Raw genomic sequence first — 21,737 nt, 5'->3', positions numbered from 1 at the left:
AGAGGCTGCCTTGTCTCTCCACTCTCCGCACTGATCTGCCTACACTGCAGCTGAACACAGCTGGCTCCTCCAATCGAAGCAAGCCACGGCCATCAGCTGACCAGAACTGACGGTCAAACACACACACACACACACACAGGCACGCACTCACTAGCACCCAGTCTCACCCGCTCCCTCTAGGTCTCGTGCACTCCCTCCCTCTTCCACACATACTGTACACACTCACACAAATATTCTGATTGAGAGGGAGATGGTAAAAAGCCTGGAAGTCAATCCAAGCTGGAGCAAGCTCCGGGAATTGCAGTATGCATACGCAAAGGGGTGAGTGTGTGTGTGTGTGTCTGTGCATGCGTGTCTAAAACAACCAGCTGTGTTACATCAGCAGTTTCAGTGTCGTTCAACTATCCAGACCAGACACCTACTCCACACACTCTCTCTCGCTCCGCACTTCTTTCTCTTCCTCTCTCCTACTTAAGAATGTTGAAATCTGGCTCATACTGTACACTCACTTCGCGGTACCTGAAGTGCTGCCGCCTGCACCGAAAAGCAGAATAGCACAGAGCAAGAAGAGAAAAGGGAGAGTGAGGAGATTTTTTTTATTTTACCTTTATTTAACTAGGCAAGTCAGTTAAAGAACAAATTCTTATTTTCAATGACAGTCTTGGAACAGTGGGTTAACTGCCTGTTCAGGGGCAGAACGACAGAATTGTACCTTGTCAGCTCGGGGGTTTGAACTTGCAACCTTCTGGTTACTAGTCCAATGCTCTAACCACTAGGCTACCCTACCTAGTGGAATTGACAGAAAGAAAGAGAGGGAGAAAGAGAAGCGAGAAGAGTGTGAGGGAGAAAGAGAGGACAGAGTAAGGGAGAAAGAGGGTGTGATTAGGGCTGTTGCGGTGACCATGTTACGGCCATACCGGCAGTCATGAGTCATGACCGCAGTAAAATTCCATGGTAATCTCCTCTTATGCACTCTGAACATCCATTGGTAGTACCCAGCTGACTACGGACCACCAGGTCGCTAATGGCCTGGTACTCAGGGCTCTATTGTCCATCTAACCACTCTGACATCAACGCAAATACAATCTAAAATCACATCCAACACATCACCAAAACAGTATCGTGCTTTTAAAACTCACCTCACTGAGATCAATCAAGTTGAAGAAAGAAGTTCAACAACGAGTTTAAAACATGGTCATTGCGGGACGTTGTTTCAAAGCCAAACACAACGAAATGGACAGCGCTTTCTAAGGTGATCATTTTATATTAAGCCTGAAGAAAAAAAGTGAAATTAAAATAATGACAATACATAGCCTACCACATATTATGCATGGCAGAAAAACATATAATAACTGATTACAGATGGGCACACAATTGATACATAATTTCTCTAGCTAGCCTATACTCCAAAATTAAACAAATTCTCGTAATCATCTTTGAGTGTGGACTGTATTATTATGCATACTGGATGGACTGGTTACCTCATGCTTCGCTCCAAACTTTCTATCCATGAGTCTTAGAGAGAAAGTATAGAACTAGGCGATGCTGTTGGTTCACTGATTGTGCAGGGCGGCTTACAGTTAGCCTACAATTATAGTGGATTTGTATTTGATTTTGAATAGCCTAGTAATAGGGATTTTGTCATATTTTCATAATTAAATAGGCTGACACGTTATCTTTAGCTACAGAATTTCTCCACACCATGCGTTTCCATCTCCTCTCTTTGCTTCAATTCCTTTCTCCAGCTTGCAGAGAGAGGGGCTGCCAACAGTTGAATTGAATATGTTTTGTTTTGAAAACGTGTTACTATCAATATTCCTGAACAGATTTCACTTGGTTCCACAACTTAAACACTGGGTAGCTGCAGGAACAGGGTAGGAGAGCCGCTGGCATACAGAGTTTGGGCGGAATACCCAAGAGACTGCATACCCAAGAGACTGCATACCCAAGAGACAGCATACAGCAAGAGACTGCATACAGCAAGAGACTGCATACAGCAAGAGACTGCATACAGCAAGAGACTGCATACAGCAAGAGACTGCATACAGCAAGAGACTGCATACAGCAAGAGACTGCATACAGCAAGAGACTGCATACCCAAGAGACTGCATACCCAAGAGACTGCATACCCAAGAGACTGCATACAGCAAGAGACTGCATACAGCAAGAGACTGCATGCTCCTCAAACAGTGGTTGATGCCTGGAGTGAAATAACAGGGTAGCCTACCAGCATGATTGAAAACCGAACCAGTGGGAAAGCAGCGGCCTCCATTCGCCATTCCACTGCATACAGATGACAACATTCAGTCATTCCCCCCCTGGCCCTGCCCATTTGATAATGGGCCATTCTAAATTGAATAACATTTGACATATTAGCAAAGACTAAATTCAATTGTGAATAGTCTGATGGGTGATAATATGACCACTTGATGAGAGAACAGCATGTGCAGCCTGGACTCAAGGAACAGAGCGCAAGTTTTTTTTAGAGACTTCATCAAATCATCAATAGTCTATAGTTGCATCATGCATCCCATTTATGTTTAGATTGGATCATTCACAACTAAAGTTGCCAAATAACTCTAAATCTAGCATATAGGACTTGTTTCAAATGATCACTTTTACACTCAACACAGCCACTTCATATGCATACTCGCTCCCGGAATGGGACAAATATCCTTTCTATTTCATTTAGCTGAGTTCAAGTATATTCTTCTTACTATAAAATCCTATAATATAAAATAATGGCACGGGATTTATAAGCACATCTTATCTCCTAAATAAGCACGCCTACGGCATGGTGTATAGCCAGATAACATACAGTCGTCCAACACATATTCTGTTCTTCTGAAACACATCTTCTTCATATCGTGTTTATTTAAACCTGCCTAAAATAAAACATTGATTTATTGTGATGGTGTATATATTTAATTTATATTTAAATGTAAACGCTCCAAAGGCGTGCATCAGCGGCCTGCATGCGGTTTATATGCACGGAGGCCTGGAGATGCTAAACGCACGTATCTTAATTAATGGTCAATCACTTTTACATGACAATAACCGGCGGGCAAAATCGAATGACCGCCACAGCCCTGGCGTGCGAGCAAGAGATGGAGAAAGGATGGAGAGCGAGACAGAGATATGAAGGGGGAGAGGGAGAGATAAATAGAGGGGGAACAGAGAGCGAGAGATAGATATAGTGGGAGAACAGAGAGCGAGAGATAGATATAGAGGGGGAGAACAGAGAGCGAGAGATAGATATAGTGGGAGAACAGAGAGCGAGAGATAGATATAGAGGGGGAACAGAGAGCGAGAGATAGATATAGAGGGGGAGAACAGAGAGCGAGAGATAGATATAGTGGGAGAACAGAGAGCGAGAGATAGATATAGAGGGGGAACAGAGAGCGAGAGATAGATATAGAGGGGGAACAGAGAGCGAGAGATATATAGTGCCTTGCGAAAGTATTCGGCCCCCTTGAACTTTGCGACCTTTTGCCACATTTCAGGCTTCAAACATAAAGATATAAAACTGTATTTTTTTGTGAAGAATCAACAACAAGTGGGTCACAATCATGAAGTGGAACGACATTTATTGGATATTTCAAACTTTAACAAATCAAAAACTGAAAAATTGGGCGTGCAAAATTATTCAGCCCCCTTAAGTTAATACTTTGTAGCGCCACCTTTTGCTGCGATTACAGCTGTAAGTCGCTTGGGGTATGTCTCTATCAGTTTTGCACATCGAGAGACTGACATTTTTTCCCATTCCTCCTTGCAAAACAGCTGGAGCTCAGTGAGGTTGGATGGAGAGCATTTGTGAACAGCAGTTTTCAGTTCTTTCCACAGATTCTCGATTGGATTCAGGTCTGGACTTTGATTTGGCCATTCTAACACCTGGATATGTTTATTTTTGAACCATTCCATTGTAGATTTTGCTTTATGTTTTGGATCATTGTCTTGTTGGAAGACAAATCTCCGTCCCAGTCTCAGGTCTTTTGCAGACTCCATCAGGTTCTTTGAGAATGGTCCTGTATTTGGCTCCATCCATCTTCCCATCAATTTTATCCATCTTCCCTGTCCCTGCTGAAGAAAAGCAGGCCCAAACCATGATGCTGCCACCACCATGTTTGGCAGTGGGGATGGTGTGTTCAGGGCGATGAGCTGTGTTGCTTTTACGCCAAACATAACGTTTTGCATTGTTGCCAAAAAGTTCAATTTTGGTTTCATCTGACCAGAGCACCTTCTTCCACATGTTTGGTGTGTCTCCCAGGTGGCTTGTGGCAAACTTTAAACGACACTTTTTATGGATATCTTTAAGAAATGGCTTTCTTCTTGCCACTCTTCCATAAAGGCCAGATTTGTGCAATATACGACTGATTGTTGTCCTATGGACAGAGTCTCCCACCTCAGCTGTAGATCTCTGCAGTTCATCCAGAGTGATCATGGGCCTCTTGGCTGCATCTCTGATCAGTCTTCTCCTTGTATGAGCTGAAAGTTTAGAGGGACGGCCAGGTCTTGGTAGATTTGCAGTGGTCTGATACTCCTTCCATTTCAATATTATCTCTTGCACAGTGCTCCTTGGGATGTTTAAAGCTTGGGAAATCTTTTTGTATCCAAATCCGGCTTTAAACTTCTTCACAACAGTATCTCGAACCTGCCTGGTGTGTTCCTTGTTCTTCATGATGCTCTCTGCGCTTTTAACGGACCTCTGAGACTATCACAGTGCAGGTGCATTTATACGGAGACTTGATTACACACAGGTGGATTGTATTTATCATCATTAGTCATTTAGGTCAACATTGGATCATTCAGAGATCCTCACTGAACTTCTGGAGAGAGTTTGCTGCACTGAAAGTAAAGGGGCTGAATAATTTTGCACGGCCAATTTTTCAGTTTTTGATTTGTTAAAAACGTTTGAAATATCCAATAAATGTCGTTCCACTTCATGATTGTGTCCCACTTGTTGTTGATTCTTCAGAAAAAAATACAGTTTTATATGTTTATGTTTGAAGCCTGAAATGTGGCAAAAGGTCGCAAAGTTCAAGGGGGCCGAATACTTTCGCAAGGCACTGTATATAGAGGGGGAGAGGGAGAACAGAGAGCGAGAGATAGATATAGAGGGGGAACAGAGAGCGAGAGATAGATAGAGGGGGAGAGGGAGAACAGAGAGCAAGAGAGATATAGTGGGAGAACAGAGAGTGAGAGATAGATAGAGGGGGAGAGGGAGAACAGAGAGCGAGAGATAGATATAGAGGGGGAACAGAGAGCGAGAGATAGATATAGAGGGGGAACAGAGAGCGAGAGATAGATATAGAGGGGGAGAGGGAGAACAGAGAGCGAGAGATAGATATAGAGGGGGAGAGGGAGAACAGAGAGCGAGAGATAGATATAGAGGGGGAGAGGGAGAACAGAGAGCGAGAGATAGATATAGAGGGGGAACAGAGAGCGAGAGATAGATATAGAGGGGGAACAAAGAGCGAGAGATAGATATAGAGGGGGAGAGGGAGAACAGAGAGCGAGAGATAGATATAGAGGGGGAACAGAGAGCGAGAGATAGATATAGCAAAACATTTTGCTACGGTGTGCACAAATGAATGTGACCCAGGTCCAAAAGGTTAGCATTTCCGTGTCACATCGTAAGCCTGGCTTCGCCTTCTACCTTTGAACTCTGCATTGTGACTGGAGTCTGCAGGCACTGCCTTATTGACCAATATTGAGAACACGCAGGCAGGCAGGCAGGCAGGAAGGCAGGAAGGTACTCACTCACTCTGCAGGAATCTGCTATAATTCCCCTGTTCTGCATTCCACAGAATATAACAACCCAGTTTGATCGTTCTCCCTTTCTGGCACTTTCAAACGAAATGCTAAGCAGCACCATAAACCCGGTCTGGCTCCTATCTAATATAGAAAATGCATAAATAAAATATATTGCTCCTCTACTGTATATACCAACCATAGACTCACATCTCATCAGTTTTCCTCTCCCTCTCCTTCTTTGGCAGAAAACCAGTTTGCTATATATACCAAACCAATTCTGTCCGTTAAGTGCAGGAGCCTAGAGAGTAGAGGGCGAGGGTTTGTTTCTGGAGTTGTTTTTGGACTGGGCCACAGCCTCTGGCAGCGTCCCTACATTAGTGTTTCTTAATCCTAGTCATGGGAAACGAAAAAGAGGGGAACATTTGAGTTGTTCCCCTCCAGCACTACACACCTGATTCCACTATTCAAAGACTTAATGATGAGTTGATTAATGGAATCTAGTGTGTAGTGCTATTAAGAAACACTGCTCTACATAGTGCAATATTTCTGACCTTCTGAGGACTATGGGACCTGGTCAAAAGTAGTGAAAAATGTCATAATTCAATAAATGTTCAAGAGGAAAACGGGAACTTCATAGCACATTTTCTACATTTTCACTTGATGACATATAGTCAGGAGTAGAGGTCGACCGATTAATCGGAATGGCCGATTAATTAGGGCCGATTTCAAGTTTTCATAACAATCGGAAATCGGTCATTTTGGACGCTGCTTTTGCCGTTTTTTAAATTTATGTATTTTCTTACACCTTTATTTAATCTTATTCTTATTTACAATGACGGCCTACACCGGTCAAACCCGGACAACGCCGGGCCAATTGTGAGCCGCCCTATGGGACTCCCAATCACGTCCAGTTGTGATACAGTCTGGAATCAAACCAGGGTGCCTGTAGTAGACTCCTCAAGCGCTGAGATGCAGTGCCTTAGACCGCTGCGCCACTAGGGAGTGGCTGCATGATGCAAGGGGACCGCTACAAAAATATGACCCAGGATTACAGCCTCACGCTCAAACCAAGTTCCATGCTTCCTTCAATACTCCCCACTTCGCAAACAGTTTGATCCTATCATTAAAAAAACACACATCTTGAGCACTGTTCCACACCTGGAAAACAAGTTTAAAAGAACCCACCCCAACATCAGCCAGATGGTGGTGAGGTCTGATCTTCAACCGGTACCACGTCGCACCTTCCTAGACAAGGTGCCGGATGGTAATTCCCGATGTACCCAGTGTAACTTTACAAACAAATGCACAATGTTCAATCGCCCCTATGACGGGAAAAGCCATTTAAGATTAAGGGCATCAATACGTGATTCAACAAACAATGTGCTATACCTGATCGAGTGTATTTGTGGTCTATGCTATGTAGGAAAAAACCAAACGAGCTCTAAAACACAAGAATAGCGTTACACGGGAGTAATATCAGGACTCTTGACCAGAGAAACCCTGTGGCTGCGCATTTCATAGAGGCTCGTTGAAACATCAGCTCTTAGAGATGCAGTACATTGGTATCGAACATGTTAAGACCCCTAGGGGGGGGGGGGGGGGGGGGGCATACTGATAATCTAATACTGTAAAGAGAACTGTATTGGATTCACAGTTTGTCCGCCAAGATCTGAACCAAGAGTTTGATATCAGATCATTTCTTACATGAATGTTTTACGTTGATTTGTCTGGCCATCCATGTCTCCACTTGGTCCTTTGGTACATACTGTCTGTCCATAATAGATTTTCTGTAACTACTGCATGTGCTCAGCTCATTGATAACAAATTATTGGAGGTACACAAGTTGTTTTTGAAATAGGTCACTGCTATTACAGTATATCTACAGCCACCGTACATCCTGCGTGTAATGGTCATATCGGCGGGTATTCCAACAGTTTCCAACATCATTTTGTACATACATATAGACTTTAACTTGGACTGATTTGTAGGTATATAATCCTTTATGATTATATACTTCTGTAGTTGATTATGATTGACTATGCGCAAAAGTGAATTGAATTGTTTCCACACACACCATGTGTCATGTGCGTAATGGTCATTTGAGGTGAAATGTGTATATTTTGGAATGTGAGCACTCAGTCTGTTTGACCTGACTAAGATCCATTTCGGATCGAAACATTGTCAATAAAGCAGTGAATTGGGAGCATAAACAGTGTGTGGTCCTTCCTGTTCTTTACAAGTATTCTTTATTAGACCACAACCTACATTTTTTAATTTGTATATAATTTTAAATGGTAATTGTCTGGAGGAGTGGCTTATTGGAGGTGTGGTGTTCAGATGGGTATTGTTGGCCACCCGTGAGATTAAATGTCATTCCTGTTAATTTTGTTATGTTTGTACACTGCATTATTTTACCACATTGCATATTTTAATATATAATCAATAACGTTATTATTTTAATACCATAACAAAGTGATAACTATTCCAACATTGGGATACGCATAGGCACTTCAGGAACTCAACTTGTGTAAGACTCATTAAGCTACAAAAGTGTCAGTGCTCAACCTTAACCTGTTGAAGCTATGGGGGCGCTATTTCATTATTGGATAAAAAAACGTGCCCGTTTTAAGCGCAATATTTTGTCACAAAAAGATGCTCGACTATGCATATAATTGACGGCTTTGGAAAGAAAACACTCTGACGTTTCCAAAACTGCAAAGATATTATCTGTGAGTGCCCCAGAACTGATGCTACAGGCGAAACCAAGATGAAACTTCAAACAGGAAATGAGCAGGATTTTTGATGCTCTGTTTTTCATTGTCTCCTTATATGGCTGTGAAAAGCGCCACGAATTAGCCTGCCCTTTCTATCGTTTCTCCAAGTTGTCTGCAGCATTGTGACGTATTTGTAGGCATATCATTGGAAGATTGGCCATAAGAGACTACATTTACCACGTGTCCGCCTGGTGTCCTTTGTTGAAATTGTTGCGTAATCTCCAAACTGCTCGCATTCATCCATGTGATTGAGACAGAGAGGAGACTTCCAGGAATGATATATCATGAAGAGATATGTGAAAAACACCTTGAGGATTGATTCTGAACAACGTTTACCATGTTTCAGTCGATATTATGGAGTTAATGTGGAAGAAAGTTTGGCGTTTGGATGAATGAGTTTGAGTTTTTTTTTGGTAGCCAAACATGACGCAGAAAACGGACCGATTTCTCCTGCACAAATAATCTTTCAGGAAAAACTGAACATTTGCTATCTAACTGAGAGTCTCCTCATTGAAAACATCAATATGGCCAGTATACCACAGCTAAGGGTTGTTCTTAGGACATAACCCTTAGCCGTGGCATATTGGCCATATACCACAAACCTCTGAGGTTCCTTTATGCTATAATTTTTTTTTCTCCCCAATTTCATGCTATCCAATTGGTAAATTACAGTCTTGTTCCATCATTGCAACTCCCACACGGACTCAGGAGAGGCGAAGGTCGAGGAGCCATGCGTCCTCCGAAACTCCACCAAGCACCACTGCTTCTTGACACAATGCTCGGTTAACCCGGAAGCCATGTGTCGGAGGAAACACCGTACACCTGGCGACTGTGTGAGTGTGAATTGCGCCTGGTCCTCCACAGGAGTCGCTAGTGCGCGATGGGACAAGGACAACCCGGCCGGCCAAACCCTACCCTAACACCGGACAATGCTGGGCCACTTGTGGGCCGCCTCATGGGTCTCCCGGTCACGGCCGGTTGCGATACAGCCTGGGATCGGCTTTATTGCTATTATAAACTCGGTACCAATGTAATTAGAACAGTAAAAACTATTTTTTTTATAATTCCCGTGGTACGTGGTCTGATATACCATGGCTTTCAACCAATCAGAATTCAGGCCTCAAACCACCAAGTTTGTAATTGTACATAAATCACATGTGCAAAACTACAGGTAAAACCGACAGGAGAGTTTAAGAGATGAACGTTGCTTTTTTAAATTTAAGCTACTGACTAAAATATGGGTTTATAATTGCAATTCTACTTTTCCATGGTTTGCTGAGCTAGATGCAGGTAGCCTATAGGCCAACATCTCACGTCAGGGAAAAGTCCACAATGAAACTAACGTTAAATGTGGAGAGTGATAACAATTTAATAGAGCTGTGACCATGATCACAATAGATAACTTTCAATCTGATTAACTAAACATGGTCATTAATTCATTGCGTAATAACAAAAGGCTACAACAACAAACTGAGTTAAAGCTCCATGTAGACGACACAAGTGGCACAAATTGATTTGCAATGTCTCCAGTGATATATCGTCATTTCAACATACAGTTGAAGTCGGAAGTTCACATACACTTAGGTTGGAGTCATTAAAACTGGTTTGTCAACCACTCCACAAATTTCTTGCTAACAAACTATAGTTTTGGCGGTTAGGACATCTACTAAGTAATTTTCCAACAAATGTTTACAGACAGAATATTTCACTGTATCACAATTCTAGTGGGTCAGACGTTTACATACACTAAGTCGACTGTGCCTTTAAACAGCTTGGAAAATTCCAGAAAATGACGTCATGGCTTTAGAAGCTTCTGATATGTTAACAGTCATAATAAGTCAATTGTAGGTGTTACTGTGGATGTATTTCAAGGCCTACCTCAAACTCGGTACCTCTTTGCATGACATCATGGGATAATCAAAAGAAATCAGCCAATACTTCAGAAAACAAATTGTAGACCTCCACAAGTCTGGTTCATCCTTGGGAGCAATTTCCATATACCTGAAGTTACCATGTTCATCTGCACAAACAATAGTACACAAGTATAAACACCATGGGACCAAGCAGCCGTCATACCGCTCAGGAAGGAGACGCGTTCTGTCTCCTAGAGATGAACGTACTTTGGTGCAAAAAGTGCAAATCAATCCCAGAACAACAGCAAAGGACCTTGTGAAGATGCTGGAGGAAACAGGTACAAAAGTATCTATATCCACAGTAAAACAAGTTCTTTATCGACATAACCTGAAAGGCTGAAAGGCTGCTCAGCAAGGAAGAAGCCACTGCTCCAAAAACCGCCATAAAAAAGCCAGACTACAGTTTGCAACTGCACATGGGGACAAAGATCATACTTTTTGGAGAAATGTCCTCTGGTCTGATGAATCAAAAATAGAAATGTGTGGCCATAATGACCATCGATATGTTTGGAGGAAAAAGGGGGAGGCTTGCAAGCCGAAGAACACCATCCCAACTGTGAAGCACGGGGGTGGCAGCATCATGTTGTGGGACTTCACAAAATAGATGCCATCATGTGGAAACAAAAATTATGTGGATATATTGAAGCAACATCTCAAGACATCAGTCAGGAAGTTATAGGTTGGTCGCAAATGGGTCTCCCAAATGGACAATGACCTCAACCATACTTCAAAAGTTGTGAAAAAATGCCTTAAGGACAACAAAGTCAAGGTATTGGAGTGGCCATCACAAAGCCCTGCCCTCAATCCTATAGAACATTTGTGGGCAGAACTGAAAAAGTGTGTGCGAGCAAGGAGGCCTACAAACCTGACTCAGTTACACCAGCTCTGTCAGGAGGAATGGGCCAAAATTCACCCAAATTATTGTGGGAAGCATATGGACTTCTGACCCACTGGGAATGTGATGAAAGAAATAAAAGCTGAAATAAATAATTATATCTACTATTATTCTGACAGTTCACATTATTAAAATAAAGTGGTGACTGACCTAACTGACCTAAATCAGGGAATTTTTGCTCAGATTAAATATCTGGAATTGTCAGGAAAACTGTATAGTGTATACTGTATAGTGAACTACTTTTGACAAAAGCAATGCACTATGTAGTGAATATGGTGCCATTTGGAACCTAGAGCCAGTGTGTGTGAGTCATCCCATGGTGGTTTGTTGTGGCAAGGGGGGCTGGGGTTGACATGGTGAAAACATTCTGCCGTTGTCATGACGACTGCAACAGGATGCTGACACTCAGAGCCGGGGATTACCAGCAGAAAACTTCTGCTTTGGCCCCTGAGTATCTGACAGGCACAGCAGAGGCACAGAAGGTCCCTCTTTCACTTTCTCTTCCCATCTTTCTTTCGCTCTCTCTCTCTCTCGCTCTCACCCTCTTTCTCTCCCTCTCTTTCTCTTTCTCCATCTCAACTCTCTCTCTCGCTCTCACACTCTCTCCCTGTCACTAGAGTACGTTTACTTTGTAAAGTATTTGCTTAGATAATGTCATTAACACATAATATAGTGGAATACTGTAATATTATTATTATAACAGTAGTATATTCATAATATATGCCATTTAGAAGATGCTTTTATACAAAACAATTCAGTCATTCGTGCATACATTTTACAGATGGGTGGCCCCAGCAGGAATCGAACACACCCCCCTTGCACCATTCTCTACCAACTGAGCCACACAAGAGCCATTTGTAACACTATTAACAGAGTGGGAGGGAAGAGCTTACTTTCCACAAGTTAAATTTGAGTTTGTTTGAGATTAAGTTTGAGTTAGGTTTTAGCTAAAGTCAAAGTTTGAAACCTGTAACTTCTCAGTTTGCTGCTGTTCTACACCACAAATGGAACACATTTCTGTGGTGCATGGTGAGGTGTTGGGACACATGCATGCACACACACAGGTATACACACACACACACATACAGTACCAGTCAAAGGTTTGGACACACCTACTCATTCAAGTTTTTTGGGGTCATTTTTACTATTTTCTACATTGTATAATAATAGTGAAGACGTCAAAACTATGAAATAACACATGGAATCATGTACTAACCCCAAAAAAAGTGTTTAACAAATCAAAATATATTTAAGATTTTAGATTTTTCAAAGTAGCCACCCTTTGCCTTGATGACAGCTTGGCATTCTCTCAACCAGCTTCCTTTCTAGGACGTTTTTCCTAGCCACTGTGCTTCTACATCTGCATTGACTGCTGTTAGGGGTTTAGGCTGGGTTTCTGTATAGCACTTTGTGACATCAGCTGATGTAAAAAGGGCTTTATAAATACATTTGATTGATTGATGAGGTGGAATGCTTTTCCAACAGTCATGAAGGAGTTCCCTCCCACATGCTGAGCACTTGTTTGCTGCTTTTCCTTCACTCTGCAGTTCAACTCATCCCAAACCATCTCAATTGGGTTGAGGTCGGATGATTGTGGAGGCCAGGTCATCTGATGCAGCGCTCCATCACTCTCCTTCTTGGTCAAATAGCCCTTATACAGCCTGGAGGTGTGTTTTAGGTCATTGTCCTGTTGAAATGATAGTCCCACTGTCACACCCTGACCATAGTTTGCTTTGTATGTTTCTATGTTTTGTTTGGTCAGGGTGTGATCTGAGTGGGCATTCTATGTTGTGTGTCTAGTTTGTCTGTTTCTGTGTTTGGCCTGATATGGTTCTCAATCAGAGGCAGGTGTTAGTCATTGTCTCTGATTGGGAACCATATTTAGGTAGCCTGTTTGGTGTTGGGTTTTGTGGGTGATTGTTCCGGTCTCTGTGTTTGCACCAGATAGGGCTGTTTTGGTTTTTCACATTTCTTGTTTTGTTAGTCTATTCATGTATAGTTTCTTTATTAAAGAACCATGAATAATAACCACGCTGCGTTTTGGTCCGCCTCTCCTTCGACTCAAGAAAACCGTTACACCCACTAAGCACAAACCAGATGGGATGGCGTATCGCTGCAGAATGCTGTCATAGCCATGTTGTGCCTTGAATTCTAAATAAATCAGTGTCACCAGCAAAACATCCCCACACCATCACACCTCCATGCTTCAAGGTGGGAACCACACATGCAGAGATCATCCGTTCACCTAGTCTGCGTCTCACAAAGACACGGCGGTTGGAATCAAAAATCTCAAATTTGGACTCCTCAGACCAGTGGTGACCCATCATTCAGGGCAGGTGGTGTGGAGCCCCACCTTTTTAGCACCCTTGGGTGCTGCCATATAGTTACATTAGAAGTGCCCATCCAAGAAGGCTCAAATTCATTGGGCACTTTGATTGGATTGATGTCAAAATCATACTTTCAAAATCTTAGCTAGCGGTCATCATTATGAATCAAGTCGACAATCTACTGGCAAATCATTTTTAATCCTCGTCATATGAAGAGAAATAATGAAGAGAAATTATAGATAAAACGTGTCAGTGCTCATCGGCCATTGGACGTGAACATTACACAACAAGTTGGAAATCGCAAAATCGACAAATCAATCACTGATCACAATCACTGATAGTCTCAAATCTGGGATTAAGTGTCTCTTTTCCAAGTTTAAAATGATAAACATTCAACATTGGCCATATTGTCAATGAAGCATGATTTGAGCCGTGCTCAAAACAACTGTTTACACGGAACTGCGAAAACTTGACTTCAGGGAGTTCAAGACAACTGGGAATGCAAAAAAAAAAAATAGCTCCGACAGGGAAAAGTTTTGAACGGTCATCCAACTCGGAATTGTAAATCGTGAACTCGGGCCTCTTTCTAGAGCTACGACCTGAAGATCAATGACGTCATTATGATTCGACCTTGATTTTTTCAGAGTTCCCAGTTGTCTTGAAAGCACCATAAATCCAGAGAAGGTCACACTTTGATGACAAAATTTGCCCACGAAGGGCCACCTTCCTGTTCAAGTGAGCACAGCACAACAAGGGGAGTCCAAAAATGTCATGTATGCTACTGCATAAATGATGTAATATGCCAGAGAGATATGTATACTGTAGCTAAGAAAGTAATACTAAGTATATGCTGTGTAGTAAGCTGTTAGTAGCCCATGTGCCTCACACTAATAATTTGGTCTATTTTCCCATCTTAATTTCACCTACTGTTCTGACTTGGTGGTGCACATGTAGCTTATAACCTGTTTTAGAGAAATGTAATCATCAAATTTTGTAAGAGCTTTCATTGTCTGCTTATTTGCCCCCTTTATTTATCCTATGGTTCTGACTTGGTGTACAGGGATAACACTGTAAGAACGGCCCGTGTTCTGAATTCTCTCACTGTACATTTCAAAAGTGCTAAACAAATAGTTATATTGACTACGCTCATTAATGTCTTAAATCAAAATTACGTATTGCATCTTATCTGCTTGTCGCCCCCTTATGCCATAGTTTGTACATCTCAATTGTCATTAGAAGCCACATTAGTTGAAGCAAGTCAGCCATATCAGCTATGTTTATGTAAAAGGAAGTAAATGAGGCTGAATGAACTGTTTTGCTGCCAGACAAGGCTTCGCTGATAGCCAGGTGTAGCATTGGGAAGATGTTAGGACTGCTTTACGTAGGACCTAACAGTTTGTGGGCACCGTTTGTCACCGTTATAGTGCAATATATGTATTGTTTTGTGTTGAGTAGAGGCTTTGCTGGCATGCATCCCACTTATTTATTTTTTTGCCCCACCAAGATTTACATGCTAAAATCGCCCCTGCATCAGACCAAAGGACAGATTTCCACCATTCTAATGTCCATTGCTCGTGTTTCTTGGCCCAAGAAAGTATTTTCTTCTTATTGCTGTCCTTTAGTAGTGGATTCTTTGCAGCAATTCGACCATGAAGGCCTGATTCACACAGTCTCCTCTGAATAGTTGATGTTGTGATGTGTCTGTTACTTGAACTCTTTGAGGTGCAATCTGAGGTGCAGTTAATTGCTGATTTCTGAGGCAGGTCATTCTAATGAACTTATTCTCTAAAGCAGAGGTAACTGGGTCTTCCTTTCCTGTGGCGGTCCTCATGAGAGACAGTTTCATCATAGCGCTTGATGTTTTTTGCGACTGCACTTGAAGAAACTTTCAAAGTTCTTGTTACGTATTGACTGACCTTCATGTCTTAAAGTAATGATGGACTGTCATTTCTCTTTGCTTATTTGAGCTGTTCTTGACATAATATGGACTTGGTCTTTTACCAAATAGGGCTATCTTCTGTATACCTTGTCACAACACAAATGATTGGCTCAAACGCATGAAGAAGGAAAGAAATTCCACAAATGAACTTTTAACAATGCACACCTGTTAATTTAAATGCATTACAGGTGACTAGCTCATGAAGCTGGTTGAGACGATGCCAAGAGTGTGCAAAGCTGTCATCAAGGCAAAGGGTGGCTACTTTATAGAATATAAAAATACATTTTCATTTGTTTAGCACTTTTATTTTGTAATTACATGATTCCATATGTTATTTCATAGTTTTGATGATTTAAAGAGAAATGAAAGAAAAACCATTGAGTGAGTAGGTGTGTCCAACCTTTTGACTGCCACTGTACACACCTCTGCTCTACAGTCTTCAAACCCACAGCCTTCCTCCCCTACGATCACATTCTCGGTAAAACCTCGATTGCCGGATATAGCACAATTCGCCCCTGTTCTCTGAAACAAAGCCTTGAATAAAACAGGATCTCTCTCTCTCTCTCTCTAACAAACTACAGCTGCTCTGCTAGAAGGGGGAAGGTTGTAGTGATCTATGGTCTACAGTACAGTCAGTACAGTACTCTGCCATTGCCATCTAGTGCTGAGCCCACAATAAAACATGCACAAACAGCGGAATGCACAGATCAATACTTGTGGTGTGTGTGTGTGTGTATGAGAAAGAGAGAGTCATAATATCACTGATTGTAAATCCCTGTTTATATTTGTGTTTACTCCAAGGGGCCTTTGAATGAGTGTGTGATAGATGCATAAACCTGGGGTGTGTGTGTGGTTGTGTATGTGTGCGCGTACATCAGATAGACCAGCCTCTTTGTGATGCCCTCCAGGTGGCGCCCTAACCCCGAAATGTATATCAGGGAACTCGCTGAGCGTTTGTTTATGGAAGGAAACCATTAAAGAAGAATTAAAGTCCTGGACAGGGGGTAACAGAGGAACAGGGGAGGAGGGTTGGTGAAAACAGAGGATGTCAAAAGTTTCCGCTCTCTCTCTCTCTCATGCAAGTCTCTTCCTCCCCTCCCTTCCCCCTAGATATGTGAACCTCGCTCTCCGTCTCTCCCTCGTTCCCTCCCCAGCCCAGCCGTCCTCCAGGGGGGAGAAGGAGAGGGAGAGAACCACAGATCACAATCATCAGAAGGAAAAGAGGAGATTAGAGGAGACATGGTCAAGAGGCTGGAAGGTGGTGGTAGTGTAGTGACGAGGTGTTGATCTGAGAAGCAAGACAGGCAGGGATCACCACCATGCCGGTCTGTCTGTTCACCTGTCTGTCCGCCTGCCTGTCCGCCCTGCCTTTCTGCCCCCATGGTAAACATGAAGACATTAGGCATGTATGAGCTCACAGAGGGGTTACGTAAACCCAACCTAGCACAGCTCAGCCCAGCTCAGTGCTGTGATCAGATATGCACCACTGTGGCTGTGTCCCGATTAGCTATCTATTCCCCATGGGCCTTAGTCAAAAGTAGTGCACTAGGGAATAGGGTGCCATATGGGACGCACTACTAGATCTCAGAGAGAAACAGAAAGGGACATAAATAGCCAGCTATCGGTGGAGCGGAGACACACAAACCCTACTGTCAGAAAGAAAGCAGGGTCTCATTAATTAATCCACCCACGTGGCAGTTCACCCCCCCCCCCCCCACCCAACCCTGCTGGAATCACACAACACACAGCTCACAAGGCCTTGTCTTCACTTCACTGTACTAACTCTCTTTTCTTTACTTCTCATTCCCTCCAAGGGTACAGCTCTCATATAAACCTCAGCTGCTCTCTCTGTCCCCCCTCTCTCAGTCCGACATTGAGTTAAATGTTTCTTCTATGGATCTAAACTTATGCCGTGTTCCCCGCTAATCAGCTGGTAGCAGGAAGACAAAGCGGACCATTTAGAGCATGCTGTGAGACATGGGGTACAGAATGGAAGGGGCGTGGAGGCCTAACATAGAGAACAGGGGCTCGGTCCAAAAATCAGCCCCGCTGACCTAATTTACAGTACCAGTGGGACCCAGACCCAAATATGCACCCTATTCCCTATTTAGTGCACTACTTGTGACCTATTTTATAGGTAATAGGATGCAATTTGGGACGCTACCCAGATCCCCAGTGCAGAGCAGACCTCCTACCTGGGACAGACTTGCCTGTTACTCAGTGCAGCCAGGGGTCTGGAGACGAGCGCTACTGCAACTATCAACACTACACTGACAACTACTATGCTGCACCGCTACAGCAATAACTACTGTTATATCAGCCCTATAACAAATGACAACGACAGTTACAACTAGTCTTAGAACAACCACAACTAAGCTGAGAACAACAACAACAACTAGAGTTAAATTATCTGTATAACAACTGTGGCAGAGCAACTAACTACAGTATAGTACAGTTGCAGTACCATAGTAATATCTACAATAGCAACAACGACAACAACAGGCAGGTAGCTTAGCGGTTAAGAGCGTTGGGCCAGTAAACAAAAGGTCGCTGGTTAGAATCCCCAAGCCAGCCGGTGAAAATTTGCCAACGTGCCCTTGAGCAAGGCACTTAACCCTAATTGCTCCTGTAAGTCGTGCTGGATAAGTCTGCTAAATGACTAAAATGCCAAAACAGACGTAAACAACAACTGTAGAGGTAAGAAGTAGCAGAAGGAGCTTTTACAAGTACAACAAGTAGCAGCGAATGAGGAGCGAGCACAATTCTGGGGGTGCGCTTTGTCTTTTTCCATCCAGGAGAACAGAAAGGTAATGAGAACCAGACTGTTAGGGGTCGGCGAGGAAAGCCAAGCTCGCTCTCCCTACGTCCCAAATGACACCCTGTTCCCTTTATAGAGTACTGCTGTTGAACAGGGCCCATAGGGTTTCCTATAGGGTTCTGGTCAAAAGTAGTGCACTATGTAGCACGGCTAAAACATTATCCTCTGCACTGATTGAATGGGAATTCACCTGGGAAGAATGCAGGGAGCGAGAGAGGGAAGGAGAGAAAGAGAAAAGCTTTGGAGGCAAATGTACAGTATGTGTCACTGCTAATACACTTAAATCTCACCCACATCTTTCCGACTTCATTATCTTGATGCTGAAAGTCATAGGCGTCATCCCAAATGGTACCCCATTACCTTTACAGAGCACTACTTCTGACCAGGGCCGTGGGTGCCATTTGGGACGCAGACATATAGTTCCAAAACAACACACGCGATGTGAAAGAATACAATGACGAACAAAGTAAAACATGCCACTAGGATTATGTCCATAACAGTGATCTTGTCGCCGCCGTACGCATTAGCGTTTATTTGCTTAGCATAGCTGTTTATCCATGTCGGCTTACATCCCACCTGGACAAGAGGAATACCTATGTAAGAATGCTGTTTATTGACTACAGCTCAGCATTCAACACCATAGTACCCTCCAAGCTCGTCCTTAAGCTTGAGACCCTGGGTATGAACCCCGCCCTGTGCAACTGGGTCCTGGACTTCCTGACGGGCCGCCCCCAGGTTGTGAAGGTACGAAACATCACCTCCACTTCGCTGATCCTCAACACTGCTGCCCCACAAGGATGCGTGCTCAGCCCCCTCCTGTACTCCCTGTTCACCCATGACTGCGTGGCCACGCATGCCTCCAAATTAATCATCAAGTTTGCAGACGACACAACAGTAGTAGGCCTGATTACCAACAATGACGAGACAGCCTACAGAGAGGAGGTGAAGGCCCTGGGAGTGTGTTGCAGGAAAATAACCTCTCACCCAACATCAACAAAACAAAGGAGCTGATCGTGGACTTCAGGAAACAGTAGATGGAGCCCCCCTATCCACATCGACGGGGCCGCAGTGAAGAAGGTGGAAAGCTTCAAGTTCCTCTGCGTACACATCAGTGACAAACTGAAATGGTCCACCCACACAGACAGTGTGGTGAAGAAGGCGCAACAGCGCCTCTTCAACCTCAGGAGGCTGAAGAAATTTGTCTTGGCACCTAAAACCCTCACAAACTTTTACAGATGCACAATTGAGAGCATCCTGTCGGGTTGTATCACCGCCTAGTACGGCAACTGCACCGCCCGCAACCGCAAGGCTCTCCAGAGTTTGGTGTGGTCTACCCAATGCATCACCGGGGGCAAACTACCTACCCTCCAGGACACCTACAGCACCCGATGTCACAGGAAGGCCAAAAAGATCAAGGACAACAACCACCCAAGCCACTGCCTGTTCACCTCGCTATCATCCAGAAGGTGAGGTCAGTACAGGTGCATCAAAGCTGGGACCGAGAGACTGAAAAACAACTTCTATCTCAAGGCCATCAGACTGTTAAATAGCCATCACTAGCACATTAAAGGCTGCTGCCATATATACAGTGGCAAGAAAAAGTATGTGAACCCTTTGGAAATACTTGGATTTCTGCATAAATTGGTCATACAATTTGATCTGATCTTCATCTAGGTAAAAACAATAGACAAACACAGTCTGTTTAAACAAATAACAAACAATTATACGTTTTCATGTCTTTATTGAACACACCGTGTAAACATTCATAGTGCAGGGTGGGAAAAGTATGTGAACCCTTGGATTTAATAACTGGTTGACCCTCCTTTGGCAGCAATAACCTCAACCAAACATTTTCTGTAGTCGCAGATCAGACCTGCACAACGGTCAGGAGGAATTTTGGACCATTCCTCTTTACAAAACTGTTTCAGTTCAGCAATATTCTTGAGATGTCCGGTGTGAACAACTCTCAAGGTCATGCCACAGCATCTCAATCGGGTTGAGGTCAGGACTCTGACTGGGCCACTCCAGAATGCGTATTTTCTTCTGTTGAAGCCATTCTGTTGTTGGTTTACTTCTGTGTTTTGGGTCGTTGTCCTGTTGCATCACGCAACTTCTGTTGAGCTTCAATTGGCGGACAGATAGCCTAACATTCTCCTGCAAAATGTTTTCATAAACCCGGGAACTCATTTTTCCATCAATGATAGCAAGCTGTCCAGGCCCTGAGGCAGCAAAGCAGCACCAAACCATGATGCTCCCTCCCTCCACCATACTTTACAGTTGGGATGATAGAACGAACACACAACAGATAGTGTTGTGTGTTCCTTCCAAACAACCCAACTGTAGTTTAATCTGTCCACAGAATATTTTGCCAGTAGCGCTGTGGAACATCCAGGTGTACTTTTGCACATTTCAGACGTGCAGCAATAATTTTTTTTGGACAGCGGTGGCTTCTTCCGTGTTGTCCTAACATGAACACCATTCTTGTCTAGTGTTTTACATATCGTAGACTCGTCAACAGAGACGTCTTTGCAGGATGGCCACTCCTAGGGAGAGTAGCAACAGTGCTGAACTTTCTCCATTTGTAGACAATTAGTCTTACTGTGGACTGATGAACATCAAGGCTTTTAGAGATACTTTTGTAACCCTTTCCAGTAAACAATTCTTAATCTTAAGTCTTCTGAGATCTCTTTTGTTTGAGGTATGGTTCACATCAGACAACGCTTTTTGTGAATAGCAAACTCTAAGTGAGTGTTTTTATAGGGCAAGGCAGCTCCAACCAACATCTTCAGGTTAGCGGACTCCTGACTCCAAAAAAATACAGAAATGTGTGTGTTATTAGTTTAAGCACACTGTTTGTCTATTGTTGTGACTTCGATGAAGATCAGATCAAATTTGATGACCAATTTATTTAGAAATACAGGAAATTCCAAAGGGTTCACATACTTTTTGGTGCCACTGTACATAGACTTGAAATCATCACTGGCCACTTACATAAATGAACCACACTGTCACGTGTGCTCCCTCTCCGGCCTATAGGTCACCAGGCTGCTCGTTATGGCGCACACCTGTCACCATCGTTACGCGCACCTGCACGTCATCAGACTCACCTTGACTCCCTGATTATCTTCCCTATATATGTCACTCCCCTTGGTTCCTTCCCCAGATGTTATTGTTTCTGTTTCATGTCTGTGTGCTGTTAGTGTTTCTTGTTTTGTATGATGTTCCGTTTATTTTATGTCATCAAGGCAAAGGGTGGCTACTTTGAAGAATCTAAAATATTATATTTGGATTTGTTTAACAGTTTTTTTGGTTGCTAC

The 21,737-nt window shown here is 43.2% G+C and overlaps 1 protein-coding gene across 2 annotated transcripts in view; it reads right to left on the bottom strand.

The window, feature by feature from the left end:
• LOC115137144 (dedicator of cytokinesis protein 10-like) overlaps positions 1 to 21,737 on the bottom strand; it is a 179,486-nt gene that overhangs the window by 135,503 nt on the left and 22,246 nt on the right. The gene's annotated exons all lie outside the window — the stretch shown is intronic.

The sequence above is a fragment of the Oncorhynchus nerka genome, linkage group LG11, assembly GCF_034236695.1.
Source record: "Oncorhynchus nerka isolate Pitt River linkage group LG11, Oner_Uvic_2.0, whole genome shotgun sequence".
In the NCBI taxonomy this organism is placed as follows: domain Eukaryota; kingdom Metazoa; phylum Chordata; class Actinopteri; order Salmoniformes; family Salmonidae; genus Oncorhynchus; species Oncorhynchus nerka.
Note: the sequence above shows the minus strand (reverse complement) of the source record. Positions and strands in the feature narration are given on the sequence as shown.